Genomic DNA, 19759 nt, shown 5'->3' with positions numbered 1-19759 from the left:
ATTCTCCTGGAGGGTGAGATCCCCTATTTAGTGTGTATTTCCCTCCCTCCTCAAGCCAGATTCAATAGGAATAAGGTTGACCCATTCCCTTTTGCCTTCCTATTCTTCCCCTCCATTGTAACCATTTTCCCTTGCCTCTTCTGTATGAGATAGTTGCCCCACTCTGTATCTCCCCATCTCCTCTCATTATATCCCTCTCATCTCTTAATTTCACCTTTTAAGTATCATCCCTTCCTGTTAAATTGGTCCCGTGCCCTCTATCTATGTATACCTGTAAACATATATACACACATTCACATATGTATTCATATGCCTGCATACCCTCATATAAAGACATATATATATAATATATATATATATTTCTAATCCCTTCAACTACTGAGAAAAGTTTCATAAGTTGCAATTATTGTTTTTCCATGTAGGAATGTTAATAGTTCAACTTTGGCCAAGTGGCTCAGCAAGCAAGAGCACCGGCCTCAGTGCCGGGACGACCCGGATCAAATCTGGGCCCAGACACCCAGCACCACACCCAGAAACAACAACTGGCCATGCAACCCCGAGCAAGCCACTCAACCCCAATTGCTTTAAAAAAAAATAGTTCAGCTTTGATAAGTTCCTTATGATTTCTTTTCCCTGTTTACCTTCTCATGCTTCTCTTGCTTCTTGTATCTGAATGTCAAATTTTCTATTCAGCTCTGGTTTTTTCAGCAAGAATGCTTGAAAGTCCTCTATTCCACTGAATGACCATATTTTCCCCTGAAACAGGATACTCAGTTTTGCTGGGTAGGTGACTCTTGGTTTTAATCCCAGCTCCCTTGACCTCCGGAATATCACATTCCAGGCCCTTCGATCCCTCAGTGTAGAAGCTGCTAGGTCCTGGGTTATCCTGATTGTGTTTCCACAATATTCAAATTGTTTCTTCCTGGCTGCTTGTAATATTCTCTCCATAATCTGGGAATTCTGGAACCTGGCTATAATATTCCTAGGAGTTTTCTTTTTGGGATCTTTTTCAGGAGGTGATCAGTGGATTCTTTCAACCTCTATTTTGCCCTCTGGTACTAAAACATCAGGGCAGTTTTCTTTGTGAACTTCCTGGAGGATGATTTCTAGGTTCTTACTATAGTCATGGCTTTCAGGCAGTCCAATAATTTTTAAATTATCTCTCCTGGATCTATTTTCCAGGTCAGTGATTTTTCCCATGAGATATTTCATATTGCCTTCTATTTTTTCATTTGTTTGTATCTCTTTAACAGCATCTTGATTTCTCATAAAGTCATTAGCTTCCATTTGCTCCAATCTAATTCTGAAGCAATGATTCTCCTCATTGAGTTTTTGAGATTCTTTTTCCATCTGGCAAATTAGGCTTTTTAAGGCATTCTTCTCCTCATTGCCTTTTTGGGCCTCCTTTGCCATTTGAGTCCATCTGTTTTTTAAGGTATTATTTTCCTCAGTCAGGCTGTTGACTCTCATTTCATAATTTTCTTGCATTGTTCTCATTTCTCTTCCCAATTTTTCCTCCACTTCTCTTATTTGGTTTTCAAGATCTTTCTTAAGGTCCTGTATGGCCTGTAACCAGCTTGTATATTCCTTTGAAGCTTTTGGTGCAGGAGTTCTGACTTCACTGTTTTCCTCCTGTTCCATGCTTTGCTCCTTTTTGTCCCCAAAATAGAAGTGTATTGTTGGAATCTTCTGTCTGCTTTGTTTCCTTTGCCTGCTCATCTTGCCACTCAATTACTTGACTTTTGGGCTTTTTGCCACAGTAGGACTCTGCCACCAGACAGGGGAGCTTTCGTCCCAAACACTGGGGTTTTTTCAGCTGCCAGAGGTATTAGATGGGTGCCCTCTCTGAGGTCTCCACACCCTCTGGCAAGCTGGACACACACCCCAGAACCTCCACCCTAGACTGCAATCCAGATCCAAGCAGGTTAAAGCAAGAGCGATTACCCCTCAGACTGGTGCTTGGTCTCCCTACACTCTGCAGGCCAGGAGCTGAAGCTACCACCCAGCGCTGGCTGGCTGTGCTGGCATCTCAGAGGCTTTTTGCCCTGGGGGTAAAAGCCAAGCACTCCCACTTACTGGTCCCAAAGTCCAGACTCTACTGACCTCTCACTTTGTCCTTTGTGTCTATGTGTTGATAAATCTGGAAACAGCCACAGCTGCTGCTGATCTGGAGTCCCTCTGGCCAGTGGCTGGTCAGGCCTGCCCTGGGGCTAAAGCCTGGGCGCGGATTCCTGCTGGCCTGCCGGGCTGTCCTCAGTGGGAGGTTAGCTTCTCTGTGTCATTTTGTGGGTTCTGCAGCTCCAAAGTTTGTTTAGAGTCCCCTTTTTACATGGATTGGGGAGGGTGGAAGCCGGAGCTGCGGGAAAGTCTTGCTTCTACTCCGCCATCTTGGCTCCGCCCCCAATCCACTGCTTTTTCAATGAGAAAAATCAAATGGTCCCAAGCACAAAAAGGTTTCTTGGAAGAACTGAAAAAGGATTTTAAAAATCAAATAAGAGAGATCGAGGAAAAATTAGAAAAAAAAAAATAAGAGCAATCCAGGGAAATCAAGAAAATTAGGAAAAGAAAGTCAACCAAGTTAAAATAGAAAACCAGGGGTGGCCAGGTAGCACAGCGAGTAAAAGCACCAGCCCCAGAGTTGGGATGACCTGGGATCAAATCTGGGCTCATACACTTAGCACCCACCCAGAAACACCTGGCCATGTAACCTTGAGCAAGTTACTTAACCCTAATTGCTAAAAAAAAAAAAAAAAAAAAAAACAACAGAAAACCAAAAACTTAAAGAAGAAAATAATTCCTTGAAAACTAGAATTGACCAACGGGAAACTAATGATGTTCTAAAACACCAAGAAATAATAAAACAAAATCAAAAGAATGAAAAAATAGAAGAAAATGTGAAACATTTCATCAGAAAAACAGCTGATCTGAAGAACAGACTGAGGAAAAATAATATAATAGACTGCATGAAAATTATAATTAAAAAAAAAGAATCTTGATACAGTATTACAAGAAATTATCAAGGAAAATTATCCTGAAGTTCTAGAACAAGAAGTCAAATCAGAAATAGAAAAAATCCACTGTTTACCACCTGAAAGGGATCCCAGGAGGAAAATAGAAGGAATATCCTAATCATGTTTCAAAGTTCCCAGGTTAAGGAGAAAATATTGGAAACAACAACAACAAAAAAAAAAACAATTTAAATATCATGGAGCCACAATAAGAATTACAAAAGACCTAGCAACTACTATGTTGAAGGATCTTAGGTCTTGGAATACTATATTTTGTAGAGCAAAAGAGTTGGGGTTATGACCCAGAGGGTAACTTACCCCGCAATGTTAAGTATAATCCTGAATGAGAAAAAAAAATATTTAATGAACTGAAAGACTTTCAGGTATTTCTGACAAAAACAGCAGAACTTAAGGAAAAAAATTGACATATAAGATTCAGGAGGTAAACATTAAACATATAAGCAAACATTAAAGCTCTATAAGGTCAAATTGTTTGCTTCTTATATGTGAAAATATTACCAGTACTTTTATGACCATCATCATTATTTGGGTAGTTTGAAAGAAAGGCTTGGACTAAACTGAGTAAGATGGGGTGATTCTAAAAAAAAACATGTAGGGAGGAATAAAAAGGAATAATTATCTCATACAAATGAGGTATAAAAGGAAAAACTGATACTGAAGAAGCTAGTGGGGGTGGGGAGGCAAGGAAGGTGTGTAGTGCTGGAACCATACTCTCATTAGGAATGGGTTAAAGAGGGAACAACATATATATGGGTATAAAAGTCTTCTAAATTCAGAAAGAAATAAGAGGGCAAGAGGATAGAGTCAGGGGAGAGGAAAAGGGAAAGATTCTTGGAGGAGAGGATAAGTTAAGGCAAGGAAGTGGGTAGAAACAAGGCAGAGGAATGAGGAGGGAGAGCAATAAGTTGAGAAGGATAGCAAAGAAAAATAGGAAGGAAGAAAATATACAACAAGAAATTATAGCTTAGAATGTTAGTGGGATGAATTTATCCATAAAATAGAAACTGATAGCAGATTAAAAATTTGAATTCACCAATATATTGCTTTCAGGAAATGCTGTAAAAATGAGAGATACACACAAAGATAAAATAAAGGTTAGGAGTAGAATTTATTATGTAAAAAAAGCAGGGGTACTAATCAAGATCTCAGACAAAGTTAAAACTAAAATATATTTAATCAAAAGAGAAAAATAGGGAAACTACACTATATGTGAGCAATTATTCAACATTGTTTTTGTCCATCTGAAATAACTAGCCAGTATAAGATACCTGAGAGTATACCTGCCAAAATAGACACGGTAATTATCTGAACATAAACATGGGACATTTTTATACATATAAAGTCAGATCTAAATAACTGAAGTAATATTAATTGTTTATGGGTAGGTAAAGTCAATATAATTTTTAAAATGACAATTTTATCTAATCTATTTATCCAGTACCATCCCAATTGAATTACTAAAATGTTATCTTACTGAGTAAGAGAAATAATGAAGTTCATTTGGAAGAACAAAAGGTCAGGAACTTCAAAGAAACCAGGGAAAAAAGATATAAAGGAAACAGATTCAGTAGTATCAGACCTTTAACTATATTATAAGATGAGAGCATTGTTGAAATACAATGGTTAATTTTTATTATTTTAAATTAAAATTTTCTTGTATAAGTAAAACCTGTGCCACCAAATATAGAAGGAATGCAGAAAATTAGGGTGGAAACTTTCATAGGCAATGTCTCAGGATATGATTGGGTTGAAATATTGCTGTAGTGTAGGAAATGATGAGCTAGTTGATGTAGAAAAACATGGAAAGACTTGGATTTATGAAGGAAGATGCTATCCACCTTCAGAGAAACAGATGACAAGTGGAAATAAGCATAGCACAGTCTTACAAATAGGTGTATGAATGCATATGTGTGTTTCTAGATATCTATGTATGTGTATATATATGTGTGTGTGTGTGTGTGTGTGTGTGTGTGTGTATGTATCTCTGCTTAATTGTAGCCTTCTTTAGGATAGGAGTGAGGGAGGGAGGGGAAAACTAAAGTAGGAAGTGCACAGTACAGAACAGAAGAAAAGCTGAGCAGCTTTAAAAATAATGTATAGTACTTATTATGTAGGTTTTGTTGAGATGGAAATTTATTGTTTTATATTGTATCCTCTGTTATGTTCTGCTGTGTTCATGGCAACTTTTCTTCTCTTTTCTCATTTTGTATTTAAGTTTAAATTTTTAAAATTTACCAAAAAAAGGGGCAGAGTCAAGATAGCGGAGTAGAAACAGGACCTCCACTTGGCTCTGACTCTCACCACCTCCTATCCACGTAAAAGAGGACTCTGAACAAACTTTGGAGCTACAGAACTCACAAAATGACACAGAGAAGCTGACCCCCCACTGAAGACAGACTGGCAGGCCACCAGGAATCGGCCAGCACAGCGCTCTCAGAGCCGAGCCCATCTCCACCCCAAGGTTTTAGCCCCAAGGCGGGCCTGACCAGCTGCCAGCTGGAGGAACTCCAGATCACCAGCAGCTGTGGTGGTACACAATTATCAACACATACATGCGAAGGACAAAGTGAGAAGTCAGTACAGTCTGGACTTTGGGACCCAGTAGTTGGGAGTGCGTGGCTTTTGCCCCCCACAAGAAGATGCTGAGAGCTGTGGCACAGCCGCCAGCCAAGTGGCAGCTTCAGCCCCTGGCCTGCAGATTGTAGAGGGACCAAGCAACCAGTCTGAGGGGTAATCACTCTTCCTTTAACGTGCTTGGAACTGGATTGCAGTCTAGGGTTAAGGTCCTGGAGTGTGTGTCCAACTTGCCAGAGCAGGTGGGGGCTTCAGAGAGGTCACCCAACTAATACCTCTGGCAGCTGAGAAAACCCCAGTGTTTGGTACAAAGCTCCCCTGTCTGGTAGCAGAATCCTACTGTGGCAAAAAGCCCAAAAGTCAACTAATTGAATGGCAACATGACCAGGCAAAGGAAACAAAGCAAACAGAAGAATCCAACATTAGACTCCTATTTTGGGGACAAAAAGGAGCAAAGCATGGAAAAGGAGGAAGACAGTGAAGTCAGAGCTCCTGCACCAAAAGCTTCAAAGAAAAATATGAGCTGGTTACAGGCCATAGAGGACCTTAAGAAGTAGATAAGAGAAATGGAGGAAAAATTGGGAAGAGAAATGAGAATGATGCAAGAAAATTAAGAAATGAGAGTCAACAGACTGACTGAGGAAAATACTACCTTAAAAAATAGACTAACTCAAATGGCAAAAGAGGCTCAAAAAGGCAATAAGGAGAAGAATGCCTTAAAAAGCCAAATTTGCCAGATGGAAAAAGAATCTCAAAAGCTCACCAAGGAGAATCATTCCTTCAGAATTAGATTGGAACAAATGGAAGCTAATGACTTTTATGAGAAATCAAGATGCTGTTAAAGAGATCCAAACAAATGAAAGAATAGAAGGCAATGTGAAATATCTCATGGGAAAAACCACTGACCTGGAAAATAGATCCAGGAGAGATAATTTTAAAATTATTGGACTATCTGAAAGCCATGATCAAAGAAAGAACATAGAAATCATCCTCCAGGAAGTTCACAAAGAAAACTTCCCTGATGTTTTAGAACCAGAGGGCAAAATAGAGGTTGAAAGAATCCTCTGATCACTTCCTGAAAAAGATCCCAAAAAGAAAACTCCTAGGAATATTATAGCCAGGTTCCAGAATTCCCAGATAGATTATTACAAGCAGCCAGGAAGAAACAATTTGAATATTGTGGAAACACAATCAGGATAACCCAGGACCTGGCAGCTTCTACACTGAAGGATCGAAGGGCTTGGAATATGATATTCCGGAGGGCAAAGGATCTGGGATTAAAAGCAAGAGTCACCTACCCAGCAAAACTGAGTATCATGTTTCAGGGGAAAATATGGTCATTCAGTAGAATAGAGGACTTTCAAGCATTCTTGCTGAAAAAAACCAGAGTTGAATAGAAAATCTGACATTCAGATACAAGAAGCATGAGAAGGTAAACAGGGAAAAGAAATCATAAGGAACTTATCAGAGTTGAACTATTAACATTCCTATATGGAAAAACAATAATTGTAACTGATGAAACTTTTCTCAGTATGAAAATAGTTGAAGGGAATAGAAATATGTATATGTCTATATCGGAGAGTATACGGGCGTATGAATACATATGTGAATGTGTGTATATATGTTTACAGGTATACATAAATAGAGGGCACAGGACCATCTCATATGGAAGAGGCAAGGGAAAATGGTTACAATGGAGGGGGAGAATAGAAAGGCAAAAGGGAATGGGTCAATCTTATTCTCATTGAATTTGGCTTGGGAATGAAATACACACTAAATAGGGTATCTCACCCTCCAGGAGAGTAGGGAGGAAGGGGATGAGAGGGGGGATAATGGAAGGGAGGGCAGGCTGGGGGGGAGGGAAGTTGGAAGCACCCACTTTTGAAAAGGGATGGGATCAAAGTAGAGAATAGAACAAGTGGGAGATGGGATGGGAGGGAAGGAAATATAGTCAGTCTTTTACAATATATCTACTATGTTAATGTTTTGCATTAGCTACACATGTACAACCTATACTGAACTGCTTATCTTCCCAGTAAGGATGGGTGACAAGGGAGGAAGGGAATGAATCTGGAATTCAAAGTTTTAAAATCAAATGTTTATATATATATATATATATATATATATATATATATATATATATATATATATATATATATATACACACATATACTATTATTAGTACTATTTTACACGTAATTGGGAAATAATATATACAGGCACTGGGGCATAGAGATCGACCATGCCCTACTGGAAAAGTCGAAGGGGCTATGGGAGAAGATATGGGAGAGAGAGCAGATTGGAGGAGGGGATATCCTGTGGGACTGCTATTTTGGGGCGATGGGTAAGGGAAAAATGGGGAGAAAATTTGTAACTCAAAATCTGGCAGAAATGAATGACGTAAATCAGAAGTTAATAAAGCACTTGAAAAATAAAAAAAAGAAAAGAAAAGAAAGATAGGAAGAGAAACTAAACCAGACTAAATTCATAGGGAAGAAATCTGTGCTGGAGGTGAATTTTGAAAGTATAGAGAGATTGATTTGAAAGATCTTCACCATCTGAAAAGGGCAAGAGTTTTGAGGATTGGGGGAAAAAGTCATAGTAAAAAAAAAAAGCTAATTGCCCTTCCTCCCAAACTTCTTTATATTTAACTTCTTTGTGTTCACTACTTTATACCTATTAAAAGTATTTTTATTTAAAAAAAAAAAAAAGAGTGGTTGGAAGTTACTCGGGCTGCAAAATCATTGCTTACCACCAGGAGGAGCTCTAAACTGTAGCGACAAGTTAATTAAGCACCTTCTACCTAGGACCTGAGGATACAATCTCTCTCTGTGTCTAAGGAGTTTACAAATTCTATTATAAGAGACAAAATTTACATATATAAGTATATATCAGTATCTAGTAGAGATTTTGAGAGCAAATGACTTAAAAGGAAATTGGTTTTGGGGGCAACTGGGTGGCACAGTGAATAGAGCACCAGCCCTGGAGTCAGGAGAACTGGAGTTCAAATTTCACCTCAGACACTTAACACTTACTAGCCCTGGGACCTTGGGCAAGTTACTTGACCCCAATTGCCCTGCATTACCCCCTCCAAAAAGAAAACAAGAAAGAAAGAAATTGGTTTTGGCCAAATTCAAGGAGTCTAGAACTATACCTTAGGGTTATAATCACATGCTACTAAGCCCCCTGGGATCTCAAGGCCTGAATAACAAGAATTAAAGGAGTTACCATATTTTTTTTTAAGTTAAATTTATTTTCAGATGAAGAACCACCTCCTCTCCCTCAAATCGCTCCTTACTCCCAATGAGAAAGAAAAAGAAAATTCTCGTTACAAACACAGAGTCAAACAAAACTGATTGCTACATTGGCTATGTCTGGAAAATAAAAATATGCCTCAGTCCACACCTTGAGACCATCACCTCTCTATTAGAAGGTGGGTAGCATGTTTCATCACAAGTCCTCTGGAATTATGGTTGGCTATTTTGTTGATCAGAGTTCCCAAGCCTTTCAAAGCTGTTTATACAATCTTGATATTACATCAAGTGTTCTCCTAGTTCTAATCACTCCACTCTGCATCAGTTCAAACATGTTTACCCAGGTTTTTCTGAAACCATCTATTTCATTTTACACAGCACAACAGTATTCCATTATATTCACATATCATAACTTGTCAGTCATTTCCCAATTGATGAGCACTTCCTCAGTCTCCAATTATTTGCCACTACAAAAAGAGTTGCTATATAAATGTTTGCATATATGGGTCCTTTTCCTCACTCTGATTTTTTTGGGGTATAGACCTAGCAGTGATATCACTGGGTCAAGGGGTATGCATAATTTAATAGTTTTGGGGGCATAGTTCCTATTTGCTTTCTAAAATGGTTGGCCCATTTTGTGGTCCCACCAACTGCGCAATAATGTACCTGATGTCCAACAATCCCTTTGGCATTTGGCATTTTCCTTTTCTGGTCAATTTTGCCAATCTGATAGATATGAAGTAGAACTTCATAGTTCTTTTAATTTGCATTTCTAGTGATTTAGAGCATTTTTTCATATACCTATTAATAGCTTTCAATAGAATTTCGTCCTCTAAAAACTGCCTATTCATATCCTTTGACCATTTAACAATTGTGTAATGGTTTTTATTCCTACAAATATAAATCAGTTCCCTATATATCTTAAAAACGACACCTTAATAAAAGAAATATTCTCCAAAGATTTTTTTCCCCAATTTGCTTGCTTATCTCCTAATTTTAGCTTCATGGGTCTTACAAAAGTTTTAACATTTTTGTTGATTAGCCGATTCTTGCCTCAGTAACTGTGTTCTTTGGATTTATCAAATAATAGATTTCTATATTAATTTACTTCTGTACATTATATATAATCTTTTCCAGGGATCAACCTTTCTACTTCTTAACCAGCAGTAAATTGTTTTGATCATTACTGCCTTGTAGTATAAAATGAGATCTGAGACTGCTAGATGCTCTTGCTTTGTTTTTTTTTTTCACTAATACATTTGCGATTCTTTACCTTTTGTTTGTCCAGATGAATTGTTATTTTTCAAGCTCTATAAAACAACCCTCTAATAGTTTGATTAGTACGACACTCAACAAATAATTTAAATATGTTTTTATTATATTGACCTTCTTATGAGCAATTGATCTTTCTCCAGTCATTTAAGTCTATCTTTAATTGTGAAAAGTGTTTTGTAGTTGTGGTCATATAGTTCCTGTGAGTACCTTGGCAAGTAGACTCCCAAATATTTTATACTTTCTGTAGTTATTTTAAATGGAATTTTTCTTCCTGTCTCTTCCTGCTGAATTTTGTTGGTAATACACAGAAATACAGAAGCTTTATGTGGGTTTATTTTATACCCTGCTACTTCAATAAAGCTCTTAATATTTTCAACTAATTTTTAAAATTCAATCTCTAGGAGTCTCTAAGTAAGCCATTATATCACTTGCAAAAAAAGCGACATTGTTTCTCCTATGCCTGTTTTTATTCCCTCAATTCTTTTTTATCGTTTTCTTGTTATAGCTAGTACTTTTAGCATATATTGAATAGTAATGGTGATGATGGATATCTTTGCTTTACCCTTTATTTTATTGGAAAGAACTCTAGTTTATCTGTATTACAGATAATGATGGCTCGTGGTTTTAGGTAGATATTATCTAGGCTATCTACAATTTGTTTTTAACAGGAATGGGTGTTATATATTGCCAAAAGCTTTTTCTGTATCAAAGTAATCATATAATATTTGTTATTCTTGCTACTATTATAGTCAATAATATTTATAGTTTTTCTAATATTGAACTAGTTCTTTCTTGTATAAATCCAGGCTGGTTATAGAGCATAATTCTTGTGATATTTTACTATAGTATCCTTACTAATATTTTATTTAATAATTTTGCATAAATGTTAAGGGATTTTGGTGTATGGTTTTGACTCTTCCTGGTGTAGGTAACAAGGTCATATTTGCACTTATTAGACCCCTTCTTTTCCTATTTTTTTCAAGCAGTTTATGAAAAATTTCAAGCAGTATTGAAATTGTTTGATAGAATTCATTTGTAAATCCATCTGATCCTTGAATTTTTTTTTCTTTTGAGAGTTCATTCAAGGTTTGTTTAATTTCCTTTTCTAAGGTTGAGCTATGTATATCCTCAATTTGTGGTTCTGTTAATCTGGACATTTTATATTTTTATAAACATTCATTTTCTATTGCCAGTTTTACTGGTATATAGACAAAATATAATTATTTTATTTCTTTATTGCTTGTGAGTTCACCTATATAATTTTTAGTACTGGTAATTTTTGGGTTTTCTTCCTTCTTTAAGTAAATTTAGCTGACAGCTTATTTACTTTATTGTTTCTCCTCTCCCCCCAAAACCCAAACTCCTACTTCTTATTTATTAATTCAATGGTTTTATTTTGTTTTTTTATTCCTTTCAATTTTGTTAATCTTTGCTTTGATTTTTAGGATTTTGCCTTTGGTATTTGGTGTTTTTAATTTGTTGGCTCTCTAGGTTTGTTTTTTTTTTCATTTCTATGCCCAAAATCTTTTATCTCCTATACTAGAGATACATATTCTCCCCCAACGACTGCTTTGGTTACATTCCCAAAATTTCAATATGTTGTCTAACTGATGACTTAATGAAATTATTGATTACATTTATTCTTCGATTCACCTACTTTTTAGGTTTATTCTCCAAATAATTTTTAATCATTTCATAAATGGGCCTCTGCTGAATATACTTTTTATTGCATTTTGGTCTGTAAAAAATACATTTAATTTTTGTATTCTTTTGCAAGATTTTTATACCTTTGTACACAGTCAATTTTTGTTCAGGTATCATGCACAGCTGAGAATATGTATAGTCTTTTAAATTTTTTTTGATGTTTTTTTACCTGACCATTGTATCCCATTTATCCCTCCCCTATATATTTCTTTCTATTACCATTCAGTAGTCTCTTGAGGTCTACCATATGTAACTATTCTAGAATTCCTCTCAGATCCTTCAGGTCTTTTTGTTTATTTGTCTAAGTTTGAAAGTAGTAAATCAAGGTCTCCCAATATTGTAGTTTGACTATATAGTTCTCCCTGGAACTCATATTTAATTAGTAATTCATAGTCCATAGTAACTTTCAGCAAAAGTTTCCCTGTTTATCTCTTTTAACTAGGTTTATTTTTTCTATGGCTTTGTCTGAAATCATGATTGCTACCTGTGCCTTTTTTACTTCACTGAAAACATAAGATATTGCTCTAGTCTCATATTTTAACTCTATGTGCACCTTTCTATTTCAATTCTGCTTTCTACTCCAGTCTACTATCCTCTTCCATTTTATGGGAGGGTTCATCCCATCTACATTCACATTTATGATTGTTGCATATTTCCCCCCATCCTTTCTATACTTTTCCTTTGCTTTGTCTCCTGACCCTACTTTATTAATCCCTTCCTTAATCTGCCCTCCCTCTTATTTCCCCCTTTTCCTTCTCCCCTTTCCCTCATGTTTCCCTCTTGAGCAACATTATTTCTGTACCCATTGTGTTTGTCTTCTTCCGTCTTTTGACTAGTTCAGATGAGTGAAGTTCAAATGTCCCCACTCCTCCCCACCCCTTTCCTCCTTTTTTACATAGACTTCTAATTGTGCACCCCAATTGCGATAATTTTCTTCATCTTTACCTCTCCCTCCTCCCTGACATAGTATATTCCTCTTCCTTCCCCCTTCTTCCTTTAATATCATCAGAACAAGAATAGAACCTTTCTGAGGTCCTCTTTTTAGGCTATGACCCCTGTTGATAATAGAATTCTAAGGGGATATACGTGTCATCTCTATGTTATAATAAAGTTTGTCTGTGTAGCCTCTCACGGTTGCTCCCTATTTACTTTGTTTCTCTTAACACCTGTATTTGTTTTACTTCTGGTCTTTTCTTGGAACTCCAGCTTCACTAAAAGTCCATTTATTGGGGGTGGCCAGGTAGCACTGTGAGTAAGAGCACCAGCCTCAGAGTCGGGATGACCTGGGATCGAATCTGGGCTCAGATACTTACCACCACACCCAGAAACAACTGGCCGTGTAACCTTGAGCAAGTTACTTAACCCCAATTGCTTATTTAAAAAAAAAAAGTCCATTTATTCCCCTGTAGGACTTCACTCAGTTTTTCTGGGCAAACCATAAGCCTACATCTTTTATCTCTTAGAATACTACTTCAAATTATCTGCTTTTTAGTGGTGGCTGCTAAATTTTGTGGGATCCTGACTGGTTCTCTGGTACTTGCATTCTTTCTAGATGCTTGTAGTTTTTATTTTTTTAATCTGGAAAGTCTGGATTTCTTCTATAATATCCCCGGGAACTGTCATCTTGGGTTTCTTTCATTTTTATTTTATCCTCTAGTTCTCAGATATATGGGAATTTTTCTTTTATGATTTCTTGAAATATATTATCTAGGCTTTTTGATGAAGAGAGAGTCTTGGCTTTCAGATAGTCCAACAAGCCTTAAATTTTCTGTCCTTGATCTATTTATCATTTTTTTTTTTGAGATAACTTTTCTATCTTTTAAAAGTCTTTTAACTCTGTCTTGATATTTCTGGTTGTCTCATAGTTATCTTCTATTTGGTCCATTCAAATTTTCATGGAGTTTGTTGCTTGGCAAGGTTTTACATCTGTTGTGCCAAGCTGTTTACTATCTTTTTATGTCTCTCTTCCATAGCTCTCATTTCTTTTTCTACTTTTTCTGTAGCACACTCAATTTTCAAAATAATTTCTTGCTCTTTTAAAAAATTTTTGCTTCATATCTTCTAACAATTCTGATTGGACTTGTGCTCTAGCTTTGTCTTTCTTTGAGGCTTTGTATGCAGGTATTTTTGAGTTTTCTTCTGGTTTTGTCTCTTGAATATCTTTTATCACCGTAATAGTTTTTTTTTTTTTTTATGATGGTATTCTTTTTTGTGTTTGCTCATTATTCTTCCAGCCTACTTCCTGACTTTGAACACTTCTGTGGGAACCATCTCAGCTGAGCTTTTGTCCTCTTTGATCCTTCTGCTGTTTTCTTTGGGTATTTAGTACTATTATTCTAGGTTCTCAGGGACAACTCAGGCTGGGGACTTGTAAGCTTTCATGCCACCAATGTGGCTTGATATAGGGTAAAGTCTGGTTATTGCCACCCTGATCTGAGCTAGTAAATTCCTAACCTGGATTTGGGTCTGTAATATTACATTGTCCCTGGTTAGAAATTCCAGTAGACTGTTGCCAAAATCAATCCACTGGAAAGCTCTGCTGGTTTGAAGTGACAGAATTATAAGCTTTTTTTTGGTCTGGTATTTCTGCCTTGGTTACTACACTAAAGGCTTCTGACCTGGCTGGAGATTGCAGCTTAGACCCTGCCCTGCTTCAGGTTTCTGAGTCACACAGCTACTATTTGATTTTGAATTTGTTCCTTGCTCAGGACACTAGGGTCAGCAACCACTCCTCACCCTGAAACAACACATCTAGGCACAGATCCCCAAACTGTCCATCGTGGATCTGTGACCTAGGACTGGGTAGTAACAGAAATGCCAGCTAGTAACTGTATCTACATATTACACGAAGTCAAGCCCCTTGTGCTGGATCTAGGACCTCTTCTTTCCCTAGCGTACAGACTCTCTCTGCTCACTCCTGACCAGATCCTGTACCTAGTGTTCAAAGACCTGCTATTTTTTCGCTTGGATTTCCCAAACCAAACAAGACTGAGTCTAGTGTTTTCTAAATCATTGTGGAAAAGCTGTGAGAGTTCAAATGTTCTTACTGCTATTCTGCCATCTTGATTCTGCCCTGAGCATGTGTCTTTTCTAGGGCATGCATGCAATGCTACCAAAAATGCCATAGGTTTTGTGCCAGTTTTTGATCACTGAGTAAAAGTCATGCTTACTTACCAATTCATGCGTGGGCATCCAAAAAGACAGAGAAGATATAAAGACTCACAACCAGGGGAGGGAAAGGGAAAGGAATAAGTAAAAGCACCTACTACGTGCCCAGCACTGTTCTAAGTCCTTTTTACAAATATTATCTTACTTGATCCTCAGAACAATCCTTTGAGACAGATGCTATTATTATGCTCATTTTACCATTGAGAAAACTAAAGCAGAGGTTAATTGGTTTGCTCAGAATCACACAGCTAGTGTCTGATGTGGGATTTGAATTCAGGTCTTCCTGACTCCAGACCCAGCATTTTATCCACTGTACCACCCAGTGGCAGTCCCAGGGCAAGGAGGAACACTAGTACACCAGAGTTTGCATGCTGCAGTGAAGTGAGGAACCATATCATAGTTCTGGGGCAAAAAAGAGTGCTTATGGTCACTCACAGACTAGAGCACAGGCCAAGAGAGGAGTAAATACCTTTCCTTAGATTACACTACCTTGGAAGAAATGAAAATTTATAGGTCCCTAGAAATATCTCTGAAAACAGCTGTACAAAACTCTTGAAACTTGGGACAGTGCCCCTCCCCCCCCCCAGCAGAACCCTACTTTAACAGAGTTAAAAGTCAAGAAATAGGTTGGGAAAATAAGCAAACAGAAAAAATAAAATCTGACCATAGTTACTATGGTTACAAGGAAGATCAAAATACAGTCAGAAGAAGATAACAAAGTCAAAGTTCCTACATGCAAAGCCTCCAAGAAAAATATGAATTGGTCTCAGGCCATGGAAGAGCACAAAAAAGCATTCTGAAAATCAAGTAAGAGAGAGAAGAAAAATTGGGAAGAGAAATGAGTGATGCAAGAAAATCATGAAAAATAAGTCAACAGCTTGGTAAAGGACACACAAAAAAATACTGAAGAAAGTAACACTTTAAAAAACAGACTAAGTTGGGGCGGCCAGGTGGCTCAGCGAGTAAGAGCACCGGCTCCAGTGTCGGGATGACCTGGGGATCAAATCTGGGCTCAGATACTTAGCACCACACCCAGAAATAACTGGCTGTGTAACCTTGAGCAAGTTACTTAACCCCGACTGCTTAAAAAAAAAAAAAGTCAAATGATAAAAGAGCAAAAGATAGGAAGTTTTCAGATGAAGTAATCAAAGCTATCTATAGCCTTATGAAAAATGCTCTAACTCACTATTGCCTGGAAAAATGCAAAATTAAAACAATTCTAAGGCACTACCTGATACCTATTAGATTGGTTAATAGGACAGAAAAGGAAAATAACAAATGTTGGAGGGGAAGTGGGAAAAATGAGACATTAATGCATTTTGGTAGAGTTGTGAACTGATTCAACCACTCTATAAAGTAACTTTGAACTAGGCCCAAAACCATGTATACCCTTTGACCCAGCAATACCACTACTAGGTCTATATTCCAAAGAGATAAAAAACAAAAAGGAAAAGGACATGTACATACAAAAATGTTTATAGCTACTCTTTTCTGGTGGCAAAGAACTAGAGTTTGAGGGGATGCCCATCAATTGGGGAATGGCTGAACAAATTATGGTATGTGATCATGATAGAATACTACTGTTATACAAAATGATATGTAAGAAGCTCTCAGAAAAACCTTACATGAGGTGATACAAAGTGAAATGTACTATGTACAAAGTAACAGCAATACTGTAAGATGATCAGCTGTGAATAATTTAGCTATTCTTAACAATATAATGATCCAAGATAACTATGAAGGGCTTACGATGAAAAATGCTATCTATCCCCAGAGAAAGAACTGATGGTTTCTGAATACAGATTAAATCATACTTTTTTTTATACTAACTTTACTTTTCTTGAGTTTTCGTCTGTTTTCTTTCACAGCATGACAATTATGAGAATGTTTTACATTTCTATACCCGCATAACCTATAATGAATTGCTTGCTTTCTCAATGGGAGGGGGGAGATGGAGGAAGGGAGAGAATTTGGAACTCAAAGCTTTAAAAACAAATGTCAAAAATTGTTTTTACATGTAACTAGGGAAAAATACTACATAATTTTTTAAAAATATAAGTGGTGATACTGATATGAAAGTTTGACATCAAGAACTTTAGGAAGTGATTACAATTCTGTTTTGAAATTCTATTATGCAGGCAGCCTACAACATAGCAGACTAATGGAAAACTATCCTGTCCCATGCAGTTTAAATACTAGATGAGTAGCTGAGCTACAAAATAGCTCCAGAGAATCCTCAGGACCCTGAGGAGAATACACTGCAAACACCTGCTATCCAGAGACAAGAGGTCTCCCCAGTAAGTTAGGGGAAAAGTACAATGGCTATTAAATCAAATGGGATTTCAAGAAAAGCCCATTTACAAGAACAGATAGTTTGAACAAGATAATGCATGCAGTGGTTCTTTTGATTCTACTACTATTTAGGATTATTCTTCAAATAATTTAAAATCATTTCATCAGTGGACCTCTGCTGAATATACTTTTTATTGCATCGTGGTCTGTAAAAAGTGCAATTAATTTTTGCATTTGTTTGCAAGGTTTTTATGCCCTTGTACACAAATTTTTGTTCAGTTATCAAGCACAGCTAAGAATATGTATATTTTTTTGTTTTAAAAAAGTTTTTATTTTCTTTTTCTTACTTCACCTCATAACTTCTCACTCTGTAATCTCTCTCTCCATCATGTTGACCTACTTCTGCCTCTGGTGAATTCCTTCTGGAGCTTTTATTTTGGGGATGGAACCTGGCCAGCCAAGTTTCAGTCCTTTCTTGGCTGTTACTATTCTCCAGACTTCACCACTATGCCCCTCTATAGGTACCTTGCCTCCTGTTTTTTAGGTCTATTTTTGGTTTTCTTACTCTATTAGAATATAACCTCCTTGAAGGCAGGAACTACCTGTTTGGATTTGTCAGTGCCTGGCACATCATAAAGGTTCAACAAATGCTTGTTATATGCCATATCAAGTGATCAACAGGAATTTATTTAGTGCCTATTGTGTGCCAAGCACTTGAAATACAGAGAAAAATTACATAATTCCTGCCCTCCTGCCTCTGAGCTTGATTAGATGACCTCTGAGATTTTGTCACTGTTGAGTTGTGTCTCTTCGTTAGACCCTGAGGATACTATCTTCTCCCTCTGTCTCATTCCACAGACTGGCAGCTCTCTGGAGAGGGCACCCATCCTACACTTCCTGCTGTGTTTAGCAGAAGCATAGAGATCAGAGCTACTCACACCAGCTCCTACCCTTTCCTCTTGCCACATAGGTCCTCTCCTCTATAGCCTGGTATACTCCAGTTCCATAGAGATGCTCCAAATATCCACAGGAACAGGGAAAAGGGGCAGTCTCAGTCAAGATCATACTGGATTTCCAGGCTCTGGCCAAAATCCAAATCACTCAGGTTAAGTCAGAGTCTGATTGGACTTTACCTCAATGGGAGGATGTGATAGTAATGGCAATTGAAGATTCCCCTGTATTGGCTTGGTTTTCAAATTGATTGTGTTAAAACCCAGAGTTTGTTAATCCCACCTGTGGGATGGGCTTGTTGATGTGAAAAGAAAGTCCTGAACTGGGAGGAGCTGGTGATGTAGATTTGGAGAGACACTAGAGAGAGGCGGAAGATCTTTTCGGAAGCAGCACCTCGTGGAGAGAGAGAGACTAAGAGAATTGCTGGTGGCCGCTTTGAATTGCCCTGGACTTTTGAGACCTGCCCCCTGAGCTGCCAAGGACTGAGGAGACATGGCTGTTTTGCTGGCACTTTGTCTGTCTGTTTTGATGTTGTTTTGCCAGATTTGTCCATTGGTGAAAGACTGTCCTTTTGTTGAAGAAGTCCTGGAACCTGGCTGTTCGCTAAGAAGCCCTGAGACTGTCCTGCAGACAGAGAGTGAATACTGTCCACTGGTGAGGGACAGTACTGTTGTTGCAGGGGTCTGGAGACTGTCCTGCAGACAGAGTGAATACTGTCCACTGGTGAAGGACAGTGCTGTTGTTGCAGGGGTCTGGGAGCCTTTCTGTTGGTTCGGAAGCCCTGAAGAAGGATTTTCTTGTTGTATGTTTACAGAAATCCTGGGAGAGGGCTTTGCTAATGTGTTCAGGGGTTCTAGGACTGTTCTACAGACAGAGGATGAATTCATGAAGGGACTGGCAATGTATCTTATGGCCTTGCTAAGCCTTGTCTCCCCAGGAACTAAGATTGCTGAGAACTTGCCTCGTGTCAAAATGAAGAAAAGACCTCCATTTGGGTATTAAGTGCTGTGTTTAAACTTGATGTAACTCTGGGGTAGATTCAATTGTGATCCAGGGGTGGGGAACTTTTGACCTTATGTTTGGTAACTAATCTCCATTTAAGAAGAGGGGCTTTGTGGTGGACTTAATTAAGGTATAGCCTAGGGGTGGAGAAGTATTTAGAACAGAGACTTTGTAATTGATTGAATGATTGGAAGGTCCTGGGGTGGGGTAGTCCTTGGAGATTATTTAATCACACTTAGTAAATGCTGTATTTTGAATGATGTCATGCTTTGATCTTCTCTGTTCTTGGTTTGTCACTGAATAAAATAGAGAGCACCTATGCTGGTATTTTGAACCTGGGAAGTTGCCTTCTTTTGGCATTATATTACAGAGGACTAAAGGAGAAAACTACAGAGTAGGTTATTCTTTAAAAAATAAAACTATATGATCTTCATCACTTAAATCTGTGACTCTGTGGAAATGAACTCTTAGGGTACAGGGAGAGAGAGTGAAAGGTACTCTTCTAAGGGC

General features: G+C 37.7%; 1 long non-coding RNA gene across 1 annotated transcript in view; it reads left to right on the top strand.

Annotated features, from left to right (window-relative positions):
- Positions 1–19514, top strand: part of LOC138169400 (uncharacterized) — a 41125-nt gene extending 21611 nt beyond the window's left edge. The window contains exon 2 of the long non-coding RNA XR_011170344.1: positions 18884–19514. This is a non-coding gene — a long non-coding RNA (uncharacterized lncRNA). The remainder of the gene's footprint in view (positions 1–18883) is intronic.
- The last annotated feature ends 245 nt before the right edge of the window (positions 19515–19759 follow it).

Source organism: Petaurus breviceps, unplaced genomic scaffold (assembly GCF_028583685.1).
Source record: "Petaurus breviceps papuanus isolate PSGF00001 unplaced genomic scaffold, PetGlider_PUasm1.0 37, whole genome shotgun sequence".
NCBI lineage: Eukaryota > Metazoa > Chordata > Mammalia > Diprotodontia > Petauridae > Petaurus > Petaurus breviceps.
Note: the sequence above shows the minus strand (reverse complement) of the source record. Positions and strands in the feature narration are given on the sequence as shown.